The sequence below is a fragment of the Thalassophryne amazonica genome, chromosome 1 (genome assembly GCF_902500255.1).
Source record: "Thalassophryne amazonica chromosome 1, fThaAma1.1, whole genome shotgun sequence".
Taxonomy (NCBI): Eukaryota; Metazoa; Chordata; class Actinopteri; order Batrachoidiformes; family Batrachoididae; genus Thalassophryne; species Thalassophryne amazonica.
This window is the reverse complement of record NC_047103.1, coordinates 103,243,290-103,259,679: the sequence shown is the minus strand read 5'-3', so window position 1 is coordinate 103,259,679 and position 16,390 is coordinate 103,243,290. Positions and strand designations below refer to the sequence as shown.

Below are 16,390 nucleotides of genomic sequence, written 5' to 3'. Positions count from 1 at the left end.
TTTTTTTAATATCAGACGCCTTCTCAATGTGCTATATACGCCCTCCCAAGAAAAAACTCCGGAATGCATTGTTTCTATTGATGTGAAGAAAGCATTCGATCGTGTCGAGTGGAAATATCTGTTTTCAACATTACGGAAATCTGGCTTCGGTCCCATGTTTGTAGGCTGGATTAAGTTGCTCTACGCCGCTCCTACTGCACATGTGTGGACGAATGTCATAACATCCCAACCGTTTGCACTAGGCCATGGAACACGACAGGGTTGTCCGTTGAGCCCGATCCTATTTGATTTAGCAATAGAGCCACTTGCAGTCGCGCTCAGAAACAGCATTAACATCCCAGGCATCTATAGGGGTGGCATGGAACATAAAGTCTCTCTTTACGCCGACAATCTCTTGCTGTATATCTCTGACCCAACTAATTCTCTGGCCGCGGCGTTGTCTCTTTTTGAAGAATTTGAACGTATGTCCAGCTACAAAATTAACATCCACAAGACAAAGCTTTTTCCAATAAATGATGAGGCCCTGGTTGCCGATTACAGTAGCACCCCTCTTAAAATTGAGAAATGGTAGTTTACCTATTTAGGATTAGAGATCACCCGTAAATTTAAGGACTTATTCCGCGAAAATTTCATAACTCTCCACAATCAGGTGAGAACGTCTCTACAACAATGGTCACCCCTTTCATTGACACTAGCCGGTCGTATAAATTCCGTAAAAATGAACATATTGCCTAAGATTATGTACTTATTCCAATCTCTACCTATATTTGTTCCCAAATCCTTTTTTACTTTGTTGGATTCGACTATTTCCTCATACATGTGGCAGAATAAGAAACCCAGAGTAAACAAAGCTGTGCTCCAATGTTTGAAGATCGACGGAGGCATGGGACTACCTAATATGCGCTCCTACTATTGGGCAGCAAATATTCATTCTCTCGCCTTTTGGTATAAATACAATCTTCGATCTGATGGCCTGGAATGGTTAACAGTTGAGCTGAACTCAGTCCAAAACATGTCACTCTCTGCATTGCTTGGTGCCCCACTTATTTATCCAATACCCAAACAAATAAAAAATCCAGTAGTACGCTCCACTCTGAAGGTGTGGACTCAGTTTAGGAGGGCATTTAGTTTTGCCGAAATTTCCATGCTCAGCCCTGTTGCATCCAATCCCCTTTTTACCCCATCTCAGTGTGATATCTCCTTCATGGACTGGCATAAAAAGGGCATCATTTCACTCTCACATCTATTCAAGGGCAGCAGTTTTTCTTCTTTTGACGAACTCTCTGAGAAATTCCACTTGCCCAAAACGCACTTTTTTCGTTATTTACAGGTCAGAGATTTTATGCGATGTACCTTATCATGCTTTCCCAATAAACCGGGTGCTAATCCAATTGACACATTTCTCTCCTTTAATCCAACCTTGAAGGGTGCACTCTCTAAACTGTACCGGAACATTATCGCACTCTCGCGTTTGACACTAGACAGGAGCAGAAAGGCGTGGGAACAGGACCTAGGATGCTCGATATCCGCCGACCGCTGGGACTTGATCCTAAACTCGATTCATAAATCGTCACTGTGTGCAAGACTCTGCCTAATGCAATTCAAAGTGATTCATAGAGCTCACAGATCAAAGGCTGAATTAGCAAGCATATATCCTAACGTTACCCCCGCCTGTGTCAAATGTAAATTAGGCATTGCCACCCTCTTCCACATGTATTGGTTATGCCCCCACTTACAAATCTTTTGGAGTGAGATTTTTCACTCTCTTTCAAATATCCTGAAGCGCGAACTCTATCCAAATCCTATGATGGCCTTATTTGGTACCTTTGGGCCTGACGACCCCCCGACTGACTTCTGCGTAGCGCCACATGGTCTCCTTCTCCCTCCTGTTGGCCAGGCGGGCCATTCTGTTTAGGTGGAGGAAGGTGACCTCGCCACACACACTCAATAGCTGAGGGACATTATGCGCTGTCTTGCTCTAGAAAAGATGCATTTTTCATTGAAAGGCACTGAGGGCAAATTCTATAAGACTTGGGGATCCTTTCTGACCTACTTTCACGACTTGCATGTGTTGTAAAATACGACTGTGGAATAGGCCCCTGACATTTGAGTAGCTCAAGATCTGAAGAACGACAAGCCCGCTGACTACTGTGTGTGCCTTAGCTGTGTTTCTTTTTTTTGGGGGGGGGGGGGGGGGGGAGGCAGGTTCAACATTCTACCTCTATCTTGATATGATCAAGAGGAGTCGTTATACGTTCCTACACAGGTGTTTGCATAATATATGGGAGGGTAGATCATTTAACTGTACTTTCCATACTGGTACCTGCCTAATACCGGGATGTTATGTTCTGTTGTTATTATTGTTATTATATTTGTAATATACAGTTCCAAGGTGCAACTGCTGCTTTATATATATATATATATATATATATATATATACAGTGGTGGGCACAGATAACCAAAAAATGAACTTAGATAACAGATAATCAGATAACTGAAAAGTTATCTTCGATAAAGATAAAACAATAAACCACCCAAAAATGTATCGGAAGTTACAGATAACCGATAACAGATAAATTCTACTATTACCTCTGACACATCTATAACTACTAGTAAAACAAATTTAATAGCTTATAATAATATTAAAAATAACAACAAACCCCAACAATGAGACCACACTTTTCTTTCAACATTTGGACCCTGCTGGAAGCTCTTGTTTACTACAGCACTCCCAGCACAGAGGCACCCGGAGAGCAGCCATAAAGCCAACTCTCTATCGATAGCAACGTTCCGGTCAGGCGCAGGTCTTGAAAAATAAAGTCATGCTGACTTATGGTTTTGATTATAAATAACATTAATACCGATAGAATAACTCCTTTAATGTCAATTATGTCATTTGTACAAAGTTAAAATATAACATATATCTTTTAATGTTGAATAATGCACTAATTCTGAGGTTTTGTAACAAACAGAGAGATCGCAAAGGATTCTGGGTAAAAATGCCTCTGCTAAACACTGGCTGAGTCTCAATTCTCTTTTTGGAGAGAGGCGGAGGGGAAGGCGAAGGGCTACAAATCCCTCCGTTTGGAGGGTAGGAGGAGCTTACTGCTGTGTCTGAAAAAACAAACATGGTGCCGAAAGAGCAGCACAAATGAAGCGGCTTTCATTACAAATTACGCTGTTTAGAAAGTTATAACTTGCCAAAAAACTTTACAGGCAGTTGTCTATGACAGCAACGTGTATGCTGCTGGATGCATGTTGTGTATGTTGTCGTTCTGAAGAATATCGTAACGTCATTCGTGCGCTGCGTTATAATGCATATACACACAAACGATACGATAAGACACTTTTATATATCACAATGGAGAAAATCATGATAAAGTGTAAGCACATTAATTTGTATGTGACGTCCTAATAGACTGATATTATTTGTCAAGGAAATTTCTAAAGGAAATAAGGCTGGATGCAAAAAATGGGAGAATTTGAAAAAGAAATAAGGTTGTAATTCCATTAAAAAAGTGAAACTTGTATAATGTATACATTCATTGCACACACAAAAAAAGCCATTTGCAAAACGAAAAAGTTGATTTGACAATCATCTGACATAACCGGGGTCAAAATAAATAGAACACTGCTATCTACTGGTTCCCACACGCTTAGTGAACACTACTGACCAGTAGATGGCAGTAGAGGCCTTGAAAACAAAATTCCAGATAATCCCTGTCTGCTACATTTAAAATGCGTGGAATTTAACAAACGCAAATAAAACCAACATCTATAAACGCAGAGAATAGAATATATTCAAGAGAGTTTTAGGCACTAGAGATTAATGCTGTTGTCTGTGGAGCCTGAACAGAGTGTCTGAAATGCATTTGTCCTGTCGTGATGTACTGAGATTACATCATCCTACCCAAAATGCATTGCGGGTCACAGGATGTGCTCACAAAACCTTAAAAATTAGCACATTACTTTAAAACTAAAACATATATCTGATATTTTCACTTAATAAAACTTCAGACATGACAGTAATTTTAAATAACTTGTCCAAAATTAGTTTGGTTAAAATTTGAACCATAAGTTAAAAATGTATGCCTCCGGATGACTTAGGTGTCTGCAGAGGATTGAGATGCTTTTTATACAAGCAGCTCTTCTGTTTGGAAAGGTTATAGCTGTGCGTCTGTTATAAAACTTTTAACAGGTGAGTGCTAAACTAATTTTAAAAATGCTTGTTGCTGTTCAGCTTTGTTTATTGGTTTAAAAATTATCGCACAAAGATTAATCGGAAGATAATTGGTCCGATTATAGTTTTTAAAGTTATCTAAAAAGATAATCCGATAAAGAAAACATTATCTTAGATAATTATCTGTTATCGGAAGTGTGCCCACCACTGTGTGTATATATATATATATATATATATATATATATATATACACACACACACACACAAGGTCTATTAGAAAAGAAACCAACCTTTTTATTTTTTCAAAAACTATATGGATTTGAATCACGTGTGACTGCGTCAGACAAGCTTGAACCCTCGTGCGCATGCGTGAGTTTTTCCACGCCTGTCGGTTGCGTCATTCGCCTGTGAGCAGGCTTTGAGTGAGGCGTGGTCCACCCCCTCAGCAGATTTTCATTGTCAGGAAATGGTGGAATGATTTGGGCTTTTTTTCCATCAGAATCTTTTCAGAAACTGTTAGAAACTGGCAGCTGGAAACCATTAGAAAAATTTATCTGCTGTTGGTGGTTTTTCCATCGAGTGATTATCCGAGAAATTGTGGATGTGCCTGGACATGTCAGAATATGTCCCGTGAGGCTTCATCACGGTGTTGCTGTGCACCATGCGGCACCGCCGCGACGCGCGAAGCCTCACCCGCTCCTCTTTCCATGACAAAAACTCCTGTAACAGTGGAATGTGCCATTCATTTCCAAACTGGACGCTGTGTTTTATCTGGGACGTCGTCTGACTAGCACAGGAATTGTGAAAAGACGTGGACATCAGCACTTTTTCGGCACATTGAGACAGACGTGCGGAGGAATTCCGCGCATCGCGGCGGTGCCGCATGGCGCAAAGCAACGCCGTGATGAAGCCTCACGGGACATGTTCTGGCATGTCCAGGCACATCCACAATTTCTCGGATAATCACTCGATGGAAAAACCACCGACAGCTGTCTGAACGCCATCTCAAAGCCGTCCTGTGTGTTAAAGATTTTATATATATATATATATATATATTTTTATCACTGTTAAACATTTGTACCTTTGTCTTTGTTCTGTTATTGTGCTGTTATGCACCTGTCTTAAAAGTAACCCTGAGAATGTACTTGTTATTCAACTTTGTTTTAGCATGCTGGGGTCAGTCTGAACTGGGAGTAAAGAACTGGAGGTTGTTTTGACCGTTGTGAATTTATGGCCTTGTATATGTGATGCTTAGTATAAAGGACACTCCAGGCAGATGCAGAACAGATGATAAGTGCAACAGACGAACGGGATGTGCTGACCTCCATTGATAAGATTAAAGAAACTGTTTTTCCACGCAGATGCACTTATTGACGTATGTGTTTATGTTACGGGAAGAAACTTGTCTTGCGTTGTCCCCCCCACCCTTAGGACAAGTTTTATGATGTGGTTAGGGCTTCTCCAATAAAAAGAGCAGGAGCGCAGGCCAGACTTTAGTGTAGCTTTGGTGTACAGCCTGACTGCACTCCTCGCGAGATAAATTTGACTTTCTGTCTCACTGGTGGTTCTTGACTCTGTTTGTCTTGTTAAAGGTTTTAAGAATGTTTGGAGGAGAAAATACCCAACACTGTGAGACCAAAACGGCTCCATCAGCAAATCGGTCGTGACGCGCGAAGCCTCCGCTCGGCTTTCCATGACAAAATCTCTTGTTAAAAGTGAAATCTGCCGGAAAATGGTTGATGTCCAGCTCTTGTGATAACCAGAGAAAGTGCACACGACGGTCTCGTATCCACAGAGCCATCCATTTAGAAATGATCCGGTGGTTTGTGGCTCTCGATGGCGGCACGGAGCGCGGCGTGCCAAGCGTCCTTAAAGCTGTCCTTAAAGCTGTAGTAACAGTCCTTATTTTCTGTGAAGCCCGTAAAATTTTCACCGAAAGCCAGATAAATTTTTCGAATGGTTTCCAGCTGCCAGTCTCTAACAGTTTCTGAAAAAATTCTGATGGAAAAAAAAAAGCCCAAATCATTCCGCCATTTCCTGACAATGAAAATCCGCTGAGGGGGCTGGACCACTCCTCACTCAAAGCCTGCTCACATGTGAATGACACAACCGATAGGCGTGGAAAAACTCACGCATGCGCACGAGGGTTCAAGCTTGTCTGACGCAATCACACGTGATTCAAATCCATATGGTTTTTGAAAAAAATAATAAGGTCGGATACTTTTCTAATAGACCTCGTATATATATATATATATATATATATATATATGTGAGTGGGTGTATGTATGTGTATGTATATGTTTATATATATGTTCGCTTTGGGAAATTTAATAAAAAGATTTTGAAAAGAAAATAAATGTCTGAGGTTCCTTATGTTAAACAAGAAATTATCTAATCTGAAATAACAGGTGGTTTTAAATTTACAGATGAAAGGTTTCTAAAGAACATTTATTGATTTATTTAGCTATTTTAATTACAAGTGTTCTAAACTTTTTTTTAACAGTAATCAGAAATTTTGAGGTAACAAACAACAACAACAAAAAACATTTCCAATGATTTTTCTTCAGAAAACTGCTCTATAAATGAGCAGTCTTGTCACATGTTAATGTTTTGTACAGATCAGTGGTTTCTGCACCAATCCATTTTGTAGAGATCAGTCGTTTCTGCCACTAGTCTTCCCTGTTTTGGCCTGACGCATTGTTCCTATTGGACAACGCGAAGGTACGTCACAGCTCAGAGTGTCGAAAGTTGGACTGGATTGAACTTTGACCGCGTCAGCCTGCCGACAAGCGGCAATGCGTGCTCCCGTCAGAAGCGTCGTTTTTACTCGGCTTTTGACGCGACGCTTCTGACGCGTCTCAAAAGCAACGCGTCTCATTGAAAATAATGCTTTTTAGACTGATTTTTGATGCCTCTGACGTGTTGAGTGTGAAAGGCCCATAAAACGTAAAAGTTTTAATTCATTATCTGTTACTTACTTTTCATCTGTGCTTGGTAGTCCTTGGAATCTCTGCTGTGTAATCATCCAAATATCTTTTATAAGGTCCACGCCGTTTCGCCATAGTTCTAATATGCTAGCTCAGCTTCTTCTTCCAGCTCCAGCTGCCTGCTAGTGTCGCGCTCAGAGAAATTTCTGGCACTTCTGGCCATGGTCCCGCCCCTACATGGCAGCCAATGGGAGCCACCCAATTTTATATTTGCGCTCACCAGTCTCCCTCACAAAAAACAAAAAAACTAAAAAAAAAACGGTCACGTTGACAAGGAAACGAGAAGGAGGATAAGACATAGCTAAAACTCTGTTAATTTTCAGCATTAGATACATCAATGGCATTTGCCATTTATTATTTCAAGGACAAGACTGTGGAAGTTGGGAAGATTTCATGGATGAGTACTAACGACCAGCAACAGTGTCCAAAAGTAATCACTCAGTGCCCTGATCTAGAAGAAGAAGATGGATGGATGGAGATAAAGTGGGACATGAAAGGCAGGAAAGTCACAGCCAGCCTTTTTCCCAGCAAAGGTTTTGATGGTTGGTGGTAAATTGTTAGTTGTATTGCTTCTCAGTTAGCTTGATAGCATTGTTCTCAAAGTGGGACCTGGACAGCTTAGCTTGTATCATTGTCAGCTAGCAGTTATCATTGTTATTTACCATTTACAATGTAGAGGACGAGAAAATTAGCCCTTGTTTTGGCGTTATGGCAAGGAAGATTCCCGTTTGTCATAGCACTCCATGTGCCCCCCCCCCCCCCCAAAAAAAATAGTTCGATTGGCACCATGGAAATATAGACTGGAATGGACATGCGCGCCTCAATCTATTAGTGTCGCTCAGGACAGGGCGGCGCCATTACTAAGGGTGGAGATGTGTGATCATCAATAATAAACTGACCGCTTTTTTTGCACTAGCGTCGCTATTTCTTAACACATTTTAATAAATGTAGGCTTGTTTTAAAGCCCTTTGAAAGCTCTTTCCAATGAACCTTTGCATGTGTGGGTCACAAAATAACTTTTATGTAAAATGCTGAAATTTGGGGAAATTATGACAAACTGTGCTGCTTTTCTCACTTAAAGCCCTTTAATTGCTCTTTCTAATGAACCCATACATGCCTGGGTAGAAAAAAAAATGTTTTATGTAAAGTGTGGAAATTTGGGGGAAAATATGCCATTCTGTTCATTTACTGTGATGGGTTTTTTTCCGTCATAATAATTCTCAATGGAGTTTTATAAATGAGGCCTTGTAAGTTGTATTCAAGCTGATTAAAAGCTGTAATGAACCCATACATACCTGGATAAAAAATAACTTGTGTATTAAAATATAAATCTGAAGTATGTATGCCTTGCCAATGTGCGCATTTACCTTGCTGCTTTTTTCCACTGTAATATCAATCAATCAATCAATCAATTTTTTTTATATAGCGCCAAATCACAACAAACAGTTGCCCCAAGGCGCTTTATATTGTAAGGCAAGGCCATACAATAATTATGTAAAACCCCAACGGTCAAAACGACCCCCTGTGAGCAAGCACTTGGCTACAGTGGGAAGGAAAAACTCCCTTTTAACAGGAAGAAACCTCCAGCAGAACCAGGCTCAGGGAGGGGCAGTCTTCTGCTGGGACTGGTTGGGGCTGAGGGAGAGAACCAGGAAAAAGACATGCTGTGGAGGGGAGCAGAGATCGATCACTAATGATTAAATGCAGAGTGGTGCATACAGAGCAAAAAGAGAAAGAAACAGTGCATCATGGGAACCCCCCAGCAGTCTACATCTATAGCAGCATAACTAAGGGATGGTTCAGGGTCACCTGATCCAGCCCTAACTATAAGCTTTAGCAAAAAGGAAAGTTTTAAGCCTAATCTTAAAAGTAGAGAGGGTGTCTGTCTCCCTGATCTGAATTGGGAGCTGGTTCCACAGGAGAGGAGCCTGAAAGCTGAAGGCTCTGCCTCCCATTCTACTCTTACAAACCCTAGGAACTACAAGTAAGCCTGCAGTCTGAGAGCGAAGCGCTCTATTGGGGTGATATGGTACTACGAGGTCCCTAAGATAAGATGGGACCTGATTATTCAAAACCTTATAAGTAAGAAGAAGAATTTTAAATTCTATTCTAGAATTAACAGGAAGCCAATGAAGAGAGGCCAATATAGGTGAGATATGCTCTCTCCTTCTAGTCCCCGTCAGTACTCTAGCTGCAGCATTTTGAATTAACTGAAGGCTTTTTAGGGAACTTTTAGGACAACCTGATAATAATGAATTACAATAGTCCAGCCTAGAGGAAATAAATGCATGAATTTATTTCCTCTAGGAAATAAATAGTCACTGATAGTCTTTTAATGACAACATATATGTGATTTTTACTAACATTTTATTACAAGTAGATATAAAGCCATTCATAATTTATGACTTTTGACCCTCAGTCAGAGTAAAAAGTACCTCCTCCATCCCCCCAATCACACTGGTAAAATTTAAATGCCGCCTGTGACCACCATGTACATATCATATTAAACAACACTGCAAGTACATATACATACACTCAACAAAAATATAAACACAACACTTTTGGTTTTGCTCCCATTTTGTATGAGATGAACTCAAAGATGTAAAACTTTTTCCACATACACAATATCACCATTTCCCTCAAATATTGTTCACAAACCAGTCTAAATCTGTGATATCAATCAATCAGTCAACTTTTTTCTTATATAGCGCCAAATCACAACAAACAGTTGCCCCAAGGCGCTCCGCATTGTAAGGCAAGGCCATACAATAATTATGAAAAACCCCAACGGTCAAAACGACCCCCTATGAGCAAGCACTTGGCCACAGTGGGAAGGAAAAACTCCCTTTTAACAGGAAGAAACCTCCAGCAGAACCAGGCTCAGGGAGGGGCAGTCTTCTGCTGAGACTGGTTGGGGCTGAGGGAAAGAACCAGGAAAAAGACATGCCGAGAAGGGGGGCAGAGATCGATCACTAATGATTAAATGCAGAGTGATGCATACGGAGCAAAAAGAGAAAGAAACAGTGCATCATGGGAACCCCCCCACAGTCTACGTCTAAAGCAACATAACCAAGGGATGGTCCAGGGTCACCCGATCCAGCCCTAACTATAAGCCTTAGCGAAAAGGAAAGTTTTAAGCCTAATCTTAAAAGTAGAGAGGGTATCTGTCTCCCTGATCTGAATTGGGAGCTGGTTCCACAGGAGAGGAGCCTGAAAGCTGAAGGCTCTGCCTCCCATTCTACTCTTACAAACCCTAGGAACTACAAGTAAGCCCGCAGTCTGAGAGCGAAGCGCTCTAATGGGGTAATATGGTACTACGAGGTCCCTAAGATAAGATGGGACCTGATTATTCAAAACCTTATAAGTAAGAAGAAGAATTTTAAATTCTATTCTAGAATTAACAGGAAGCCAATGAAGAGAGGCCAACACGGGTGAGATATGCTCTCTCCTGCTAGTCCCCGTCAGTACTCTAGCTGCAGCATTCTGAACCAACTGAAGGCTTTTTAGGGAACTTTTAGGACAACCTGATAATAATGAATTACAATAGTCCAGCCTAGAGGAAATAAATGCATGAATTCGTTTTTCAGCATCACTCTGAGACAAGACCTTTCTGATTTTAGAGATATTGCGTAAATGCAAAAAGGCAGTCCTACATATTTGTTTAATATGCGCTTTGAATTACATATCCTGATCAAAAATGACTCCAAGATTTCTCACAGTATTACTAGAGATCAGGGAAATGCCATCCAGAGTAACGATCTGGTTAGACACCATGCTTCTAAGATTTGTGGGGCCAAGTACAATAACTTCAGTTTTATCTGAGTTTAAAAGCAGGAAATTAGAGGTCATCCATGTCTTTATGTCTGTAAGACAATCCTGCAGTTTAGCCAATTGGTGTGTATCCTCTGGCTTCATGGATAGATAAAGCTGGGTATCATCTGCGTAACAATGAAAATTTAAGCAATACCGTCTAATAATACTGCCTAAGGGAAGCATGTATAAAGTGAATAAAATTGGTCCTAGCACAGAACCTTGTGGAACTCCATAATTAACTTTAGTCTGTGAAGAAGATTCCCCATTTACATGAACAAACTGTAATCTATTAGACAAATATGATTCAAACCACCGCAGCGCAGTGCCTTTAATACCTATGACATGCTCTAATCTCTGTAATAAAATTTTATGGTCAACAGTATCAAAAGCAGCACTGAGGTCCAACAGAACAAGCACAGAGATAAGTCCACTGTCCGAAGCCATAAGAAGATCATTTGTAACCTTCACTAATGCTGTTTCTGTACTATGATGAATTCTAAAACCTGACTGAAACTCTTCAAATAGACCATTCCTCTGCAGGTGATCAGTTAGCTGTTTTACAACTACCCTCTCAAGAATCTTTGAGAGAAAAGGAAGGTTGGAGATTGGCCTATAATTAGCTAAGATAGCTGGGTCAAGTGATGGCTTTTTAAGTAATGGTTTAATTACTGCCACCTTAAAGGCCTGTGGTACATAACCAACTAACAAAGATAGATTGATCATATTTAAGATTGAAGTATTAAATAATGGTAGGACTTCCTTGAGCAGCCTGGCAGGAATGGGGTCTAATAAACATGTTGATGGTTTGGATGAAGTAACTAATGAAAATAACTCAGACAGAACAATCGGAGAGAAAGAGTCTAACCAAATACCGGCATCACTGAAAGCAGCCAAAGATAACGATACATCTTTGGGATGGTTATGAGTAATTTTTTCTCTAATAGTCAAAATTTTGTTAGCAAAGAAAGTCATGAAGTCATTACTAGTTAAAGTTAATGGAATACTCAGCTCAATAGAGCTCTGACTCTTTGTCAGCCTAGCTACAGTGCTGAAAAGAAACCTGGGGTTGTTCTTATTTTCTTCAATTAGTGATGAGTAGAAAGATGTCCTAGCTTTACGGAGGGCTTTTTTTTTATAGAGCAACAAACTCTTTTTCCAGGCTAAGTGAAGATCTTCTAAATTAGTGAGACGCCATTTCCTCTCCAACTTACGGGTTATCTGCTTTAAGCTACGAGTTTGTGAGTTATACCACGGAGTCAGACACTTCTGATTTAAAGCTCTCTTTTTCAGAGGAGCTACAGCATCCAAAGTTGTCTTCAATGAGGATGTAAAACTATTGACGAGATACTCTAACTCCCTTACAGAGTTTAGGTAGCTACTCTGCTCTGTGTTGGTATATGACATTAGAGAACATAAAGAAGGAATCATATCCTTAAACCTAGTTACAGCGCTTTCTGAAAGACTTCTAGTGTAATGAAACTTATTCCCCACTGCAGGGTAGTCCATCAGGGTAAATGTAAATGTTATTAAAAAATGATCAGACAGAAGGGAGTTTTCAGGGAATACTGTTAAGTCTTCTATTTCCATACCATAAGTCAGAACAAGATCTAAAATATGATTAAAGTGGTGGGTGGACTCATTTACTTTTTGAGCAAAGCCGATAGAGTCTAATAATAGATTAAATGCAGTGTTGAGGCTGTCATTCTCAGCATCTGTGTGGATGTTAAAATCGCCCACTATAATTATCTTATCTGAGCTAAGCACTAAGTCAGACAAAAGGTCTGAAAATTCACAGAGAAACTCACAGTAACGACCAGGTGGACGATAGATAATAACAAATAAAACTGTTTTTTGGGACTTCCAATTTGGATGGACAAGACTAAGAGACAAGCTTTCAAATGAATTAAAGCTCTGTCTAGGTTTTTGATTAATTAATAAGCTGGAATGGAAGATTGTTGCTAATCCTCCGCCCCGGCCCGTGCTACGAGCATTCTGACAGTTAGTGTGACTCGGGGGTGTTGACTCATTTAAACTAACATATTCATCCTGCTGTAACCAGGTTTCTGTTAGGCAGAATAAATCAATACGTTGATCAATTATTATATCATTTACCAACAGGGACTTAGAAGAGAGAGACCTAATGTTTAATAGACCACATTTAACTGTTTTAGTCTGTGGTGCAATTGAAGGTGCTATATTATTTTTTCTTTTTGAATTTTTATGCTTAAATAGATTTTTGCTGGTTATTGGTGGTCTGGGAGCAGGCACCGTCTCTACGTGAGACTAAGTGCTGATAGTGAGCACTTCTCCTTTGCTGAGATAGTCCATCCCACCTCACAGGTGTGCCATACCAAGATGCTGATTAGACACCATGATTAGTGCACAGGTGTGCCTTAGACTGCCCTCAATAAAAGGCCACTCTGAAAGGTGCAGTTTTGTTTTATTGGGGGGGATACCAGTCAGTATCATGCAGTGCAACACATCTCCTTCGCATAGAGTTGATCAGGTTCTCAATTGTGGCCTGTGGAATGTTGGTCCACTCCTCTTCAATGGCTATGCGAAGTTGCTGGATATTGGCAGGAACTGGTACACACTGTCGTATACGCCGGTCCAGAGCATCCCAAACATGCTCAATGGGTGACATGTCCGGTGAGTATGCCGGCCATGCAAGAACTAGGACATTTTCAGCTTCCAAGAATTGTGTACAGATCCTTGCAACATGGGGCCGTGCATTATCCTGCTGCAACATGAGGTGATGTTCTTGGATGTATGGCACAACAATGGGCCTCAGGATCTCGTCACGGTATCTCTGTGCATTCAAAATGCCATCAATAAAATGCACCTGTGTTCTTCGTCCATAACAGATGCCTGCCCATACCATAACCCCACCGCCACCATGGGCCACTCGATCCACAACATTGACATCAGAAAACTGCTCACCCACACAACGCCACACACGCTGTCTGCCATCTGCCCTGAACAGTGTGAACCGGGATTCATCCGTGAAGAGAACACCTCTCCAACGTGCCAAACGCCAGCGAATGTGAGCATTTGCCCACTCAAGTCGGTTATGACGATGAACTGGAGTCAGGTCAAGACCCCGATGAGGACGACGAGCATGCAGATGAGCTTCCCTAAGACGGTTTCTGACAGTTTGTGCAGAAATTCTTTGGTTATGCAAACCGATTGTTTCAGCAGCTGTCCGAGTGGCTGGTCTCAGACGATCTTGGAGGTGAACATGCTGGATGTGGAGGTCCTGGGCTGGTGTGGTTACACGTGGTCTGCGGTTGTGAGGCTGGTTGAATGTACTGCCGAATTCTCTGAAACGCCTTTGGAGACGGCTTATGGTAGAGAAATGAACATTCAATACACGAGCAACAGCTCTGGTTGACATTCCTGCTGTTAGCATGCCAACTGCATGCTCCCTCAAATCTTGCGACATCTGTGGCGTGCTGTGTGATAAAACTGCACCTTTCAGAGTGGCCTTTTATTGTGGACAGTCTAAGGCACACCTGTGCACTAATCATGGTGTCTAATCAGCATCTTGATATGGCACACCTGTGAGGTGGGATGGATTATCTCAGCAAAGGAGAAGTGCTCACTATCACAGATTTAGACTGGTTTGTGAACAATATTTGAGGGAAATGGTGATATTGTGTATGTGGAAAAAGTTTTAGATCTTTGAGTTCAACTCATACGAAATGGGAGCAAAACCAAAAGTGTTGCGTTTATATTTTTGTTGAGTGTATATATATTTAAACATTTTTGTTTCCGTATTTGTATGCATGTGAACGCAGCTTAATGAAAAGAACTTATGGCGTTGAGTTATAGTCTATTAAATTGCGACATAACTTTAAAATAGTCATTTGTTTTACATAATTACATTAATGCTCTTGTACAATTCATTTTAGTATTGGAGAATTTGCTTTTGTAGTTGGTGCAGTTGATGGTGAAGCGCTGGCTGCCTTTTTTCCCCTCATTTCACTTCTGTTTAACAGGTGCCTTAACTGGCTCAAGGCGCTCTTTCCACCCTTAGTAATGGCCGCTGTGTGGCACGCCGCTAGTCATGTGACGTCCATTCCAGGTCTCTATTTCCATGGTTGGCACCTTTGACTTCTTTGTTTTGGTCACCATATTTATTTTTCTTTTTGAAGGCAAAATAGGTAGTGAATTTGGCAGAATGAATATTGTTATTTCTACCTGGTTCTTTTATGTAAAATTCTGCCCCTTACCAAAAACCAAACCATTGTATTCCTCATTTTGAGTTATTCAAGGATACGTTAGAAACCAGGCCTGGGACCCTCACAGACAGCGTCCATCTTATGAAAGGCACATGAAGTAACTTGTACAATGTGGGTGTTAATAGTGGGTGTGGTTTAGTCTCAGATTTCTAATTTTACTGGCTCTCACCAACGGGGTGGTTTCCCCTGGACACATGATAGAGTAAAACTTAACATATTTTTCAGAACTTCCAAACAAATAACACAAATAGTTGATAGCTAACATAAAATAAACAATTAGCACAGATATTATATTATCAATAAGTAATTCAGCTTATACTGTAAGTGTACATTTAATTTTGAACTCTTAAACCCCATTTTGCACTCTTTAAACCTACATGTTTGGCCTGTGGTAGTTTCTACAGGTTTTTTCCATATTTTAATAGGCGTTTCAATATGCGAAAGAGATCCCACAAGCTTTTAATTTGATCTTGTTTCTTACACAGACAACTACAGTGATCTCTGCAAGAAGAGACAGGAATTCATAAAGGGTGAAGACATCTGGCAAGAAGCAAACAAAAGGAAGAGTAAGCCGAACAGCAAGTGGAAAGATGTGGAAGAGGATCATGAAGTACCATCAAAAAAGGTAGGTACCTTGATAAATACCTTAGTATGACACCAGTTGATGGTAAGTGACATTTCTTTATCATTTCTGGTGCGGATAAAACTTAACTCCATAGTTATACGAGGTCTGTTAGAAAAGTATCCGACCTTTTTTTTTTTTTTTTTGCAAAAACCTGACGGATTTGAATCACGTGTGCTTGCATGAGCAAACCTTGAACCTTCGTGCGCATGCGTGAACTTTTTCACGCCTGTCGATTGCGTCATTTCCTGGTAAGCAGCCTTTGTGTGGGACATGTGCTGTACACTCGGCGGATTTTCATTTCAAGGAAAAAGACGGAACGACTGGAGCAGCACCGCATCAAATTTTGCCAGAAACTGGGCATTCAGACGGCTTTCAGTGACGATGCTATGGGCATCACACAGATTAAGGAGCGGTACAGCCGGTTTAAAGACGTCTGCACAACGGTGGAGAGCGAGCCACTCTCTGGTCGGCCATCAACACGCTGAAATGACCAGATCATTTCCAAAGTGAACGCTGTGGTGATGCGGGACCGTCGTGTGACTAT

The 16,390-nt window shown here is 40.8% G+C and overlaps 1 long non-coding RNA gene across 1 annotated transcript; it reads left to right on the top strand.

Moving 5' to 3' along the window:
- Positions 1 to 7,561: 7,561 nt before the first annotated feature.
- LOC117512863 lies at positions 7,562 to 15,838 on the top strand. The gene is made up of 2 exons (XR_004561402.1): positions 7,562 to 7,716; positions 15,707 to 15,838. It is a non-coding gene; the product is annotated as an uncharacterized LOC117512863 (long non-coding RNA).
- The last annotated feature ends 552 nt before the right edge of the window (positions 15,839 to 16,390 follow it).